We start from the raw sequence: 4217 nt of genomic DNA, 5'->3' as shown, positions 1-4217 counted from the left end.
TAGAAGTGTTCGAGTAGTTTTGATCAGATAGCTTCAACTGAGAACGTTGTATCTGTGTGTTACACTGTGGTAACGTGAGTGGCATGTAGATGAAATGGTGGCGAGCTGCATCAAGTCAATTAGAAGACTGATGATTATATGAATTCGTGGTCTCTGTTCCTCCAGACAAGTCCGAAAGAACAGACACCACGCAGTTATATAATTTGATTGGAGTAGCTGGGCAATGGATCCACCATCTTCAGTGCTGATGCAAAAGTAAGACCGGCCTCCTGTGGGAATCTGAGAGCGAACATGGAGGAAACGGACAGAGACCGCCGATAGGTGGCGCTCGATGGGAATGGGAATTGGCCGTGAGGCATGTCGAGGTAGTCCGCGCAGGTACGATGATGCTGTGTCCCAGATAGCGCAGTGGTTAACGCACCTGCCTAGTAAGCAAGAGGTCCCGGGTTCGAATCCCGGTGCGTACACATTTTCACTCGTCGCCTCTGATTCCGCGTAATGTCCCGATGCAGCTAATAGCAGTGATCCCTTCCCTTTCCTTTCTTATCCTCTCGACCTTCAATTTACATAGAAGACCGACGACAAAAAAGGAGAAGGCCCATTAAAATCAATCCCTAAAAAAGTCGGGGATGAGCCTGAAATTAATCTGGGCTAGTTCTCTACTAGACGTCGTTCACTTGGAGATGGTATATCCCTCTGTCGATTGGAAAATCGGTTCACCTACTCATTTATAAATAAATATGCCGTGCAGATCGAATCCTACTGTAAGTTAACTTATTCGCTGTTTTTGAAATCTTACGACACGTGAAAGTCTTCGTTTAGTAGCAGAAAAATACTCAGGACCGACAAGGTACCGAATTATGAACATTAAGCTTGTCCACACAACGACTAAAATTCAGCACCTCAGAAACGGCGAATTTCCGAAATTTCAGCGCAGTTTTGCTATTTGGGAGCCAAAATAGCTGACGATGGCCGAGGCAGAAAGCACGTAAAATGCGGATCGATAACAGCAACAAAAGTGTTTCTGAAAAAGAGAAATTTATTAAAAAATTAATATATAAATAATGTTTGGACGTCTTTTGTGAAGATTTTTCACTGGAGTGTGGCCTTGTACGAAAGTGAAACGTTGGCGATAAAGTTCAGATATGAAGAGGATAGATGCTTTTGAAATGGATGCAGTAATTCTGCAGACAGGAAGAGCCTTGTGCAGGTTAGAGTAGTGGGCCACTGTGTGGCCATACGCCCATAGCTAAATACGATATTGCAGTGCCTGTGTTATTCTGAATAAAGTTCCTTTGGACATTTAATGTGTAACAACTATATTTTAGCGCATCAGCTACAGAAAAGATTGAAATTCGTGAGGAGCAGTCGGAAGTGAGGCTAGCTAAAAAGGCGCCATCGCTTGGCACGACTTTTCTCCTGTTCTGACGGGTACCTCTGTTTAGATGCTGTCAGCGCGTGCTGCGTGGGTGAAGAGCCCTCGCAGCAGCCGTTTGCCGACAAAACCTCCGTCGTGGGCGGCCGCATTCCTGAGAGAACTTTCACGCAGACGGGGCAGGAAATTGATAATCTCTCCTCCCACAGTGAGCGGCTGCAGAAGCCGTCATTACGCGGAGAGGCCGTGCGGAACTGTTGCTCCGAGTCCTCTTTACTGCTGCTGCGCGGGTTTCTTCTTCTCTGGCATCAGCGTGGATCATCTGGGAGTGCAGGCCGCCGGAACGAAAAGAGGAAAACAGACAAACGCTGCTGCGAGAACAGCTGTATCATCGCTGGAACACAGCGAATTACGTGGGGTAGCGAAGGCATCCGCGATCTGTAATGCGTTGGATTTAATACGGCTAGTTCTTGGTGTAGAACAGTGTAACGCCGGTAAGAGTATAGTGACGTTTACCACGAATCGTGCCCAAAATATTCAGATCGTCAAATAGACGAATTTATTCTAGCTTTACCGGGATCTACATACGAAACATCTGTTTTAATGATAATCTTCCGTATAGGTTGTCCTTATTTTGACTAGGATACCTCTGTTTTTCACCGTGGCTGGACTTTAAAATAAACACCAAGTCAAGTATTTCTTGAACAGTTGTACAAGCTATTCAAGAAATACTTGGTGTCATGTTGTTTATTTTGAAGACCGACAACCCAGCTACATTTCAACAACGTACGAGCAACATAAATAAACTATAGGGGTAGGGAAAAGATTAACCTATAAGTTTGTATCTTCTGTCACGCATATCCTCTCCAGCGTAAATAGATTACAGACTTGAACTCTGCAATCAAATCGTGAAGGAACGTAAGGCACTTGCCTATATAATTAGGGCGACATGAGATAAGATCTCTATTCCCAACAATAGCGCTGTGCTCTATCTAGATGTCTCTCACAAAGAGCTAAGTCTGGACCCGTTACCACCGGTCTAGTTTTAACCCAAGAGCTTAAGAAGATGCTGTTGCTCATCATGGGATAAACGAAACATAGATCAATTTATAATAGGATTGTTTGGCGTAATGGATTTCCCAAACCGATGCTAACAATTTAAACGCATCTAATTGCTCCTTGCTACACATTAGAATTGTAGAGACTTTCTCCAGTCGTAGTAACCGTCAAATACACTGATGAGAGGAAAATAGTCTCCTCCTCCAAAAAAAAAAAAAAAAAAAATTAATGAGGATCCAGAAAGTATTTTTCACTCTCCAGGGGAGTGTGCGAAGTTTTGAGACTTGCCAGCAGGTTTAAACTGTGACCGGAACAGGATTCGAATGCAGTAGCAGCTGCATTGGAGATGTGGTGCTACAGAAGATTGTTGAAAACTGTTGTTGTTGTTGTCTTCAGTCCTGAGACTGGTTTGATGCAGCTCTCATACAGTAAAGCTGCATGCCCTCGGGAAAAATTACGGCTGTAGTTTCCCCTTGCTTTCGGCCGTTCGCAGTACCAGCACAGTAAGGCCGTTTTGGTTAGTGTTACAAGGCCAGACCAGTCAATCATCCAGACAGTTGCCCCTGCAACTACTGAAAAGGCTGCTGCCCCTCTTCAGGAACCACACGTTTGTTTGCCCTCTCAACAGATACCCCTCCGTTGTGGTTGCACCTACGGTACGGCTATCTGTATCGCTGAGGCACGCAAGCTTCCCCACCAACGGCAAGGTCCTTGGTTCATGGGGGTAGGGTTGAAAACTAGGTGGACTAATAAGGTAAGGAATGAGGCGATTTTGCGCAGAATCGGAGAGGAAAGGAATACGTGGAAAGCACAAACAAGAAGAAGGGTAAGGATGATAGGACATATGATAAAACATCAGGAAATGACTTCCATCGTACTAGAGGGAGGTGTAGAGGGTAAAAACTGCAGAGGAAGACGGACAGGAATATGACTACGAAGACTTTCCCGGCATAATAATTGATAATATTCTTCTCGGGTGTGCAGCCGGATCATAACGTCTTCATGACACAATATTTCCGCGGTCCAACTGGCCGCCATCTTCAGGCGAGAGTGCTGGTACCCGATCTCGCCGGAACTGATTTCTCAGCAAAGCGGCGGCCCCTATTTAGGCCGCAGAAGGCCCACAACGCGTGCGCGAGAAGGTGCCGTTTTTTAACTGCCCTCTAGCGCAAGTAAACATACCGCGCCGCCAGTGGTGGAAACAGGCGAAATCGACATACCGCTATCAAAAATTAAAAATTTAAAAATTATTCCGACGATCGAAACACAGACCGTTATCTTAGTAATAGAGACAAGGGTTATCTTTAAGTAAGACTTGGAACCCGGTGTTATCAGATATTAAAAAACAACCGTCTGTGTTTCGATCGTCGGAATAAAATTTTTAAATTTTTAATTTTTGATAGCGGTATCTCGATTTCGCCTGTTTCCACCGCTGGCGGCGCGGTATGTTTACTTGCGCTAGAGGGCAGTTACGGCACCTTCTCGCGCACGCGTTGTGGGTTCTGCGGCCTATATAGGGGCCGCCGCTTTGCTGAGAAATCAGTTCCGGCGAGATCGTGTACCAGCACTCTCACCTGAAGATGGCGGCCAGTTGGACCGCGGAAATATTGTGTCGGCTGCACCCCCGAGACGAATATTATCAGACTGGAATACATCTGGCACATAATTTAGAACGTAGGTTGCAAGCGCTACTCTGAGATGAAGAGGTTGGTACAGGTGGAATTCGTGGCCGGTCGCATCAAACCGGTCAGAAGAGTGGGGACTAAAACAAAACAAAAAAAAA

The 4217-nt window shown here is 45.6% G+C and overlaps 1 non-coding gene across 1 annotated transcript; it reads left to right on the top strand.

The window, feature by feature from the left end:
• The first annotated feature begins 391 nt into the window (after positions 1-391).
• On the top strand, positions 392-467 carry Trnat-agu. Its single transcript has one exon. It is a non-coding gene; the product is annotated as a tRNA-Thr (tRNA).
• Positions 468-4217: the final 3750 nt, after the last annotated feature.

This window comes from Schistocerca piceifrons, chromosome 1 (genome assembly GCF_021461385.2).
Source record: "Schistocerca piceifrons isolate TAMUIC-IGC-003096 chromosome 1, iqSchPice1.1, whole genome shotgun sequence".
Lineage (NCBI taxonomy): Eukaryota > Metazoa > Arthropoda > Insecta > Orthoptera > Acrididae > Schistocerca > Schistocerca piceifrons.
This window is presented reverse-complemented; position numbering and strand designations above follow the sequence as displayed.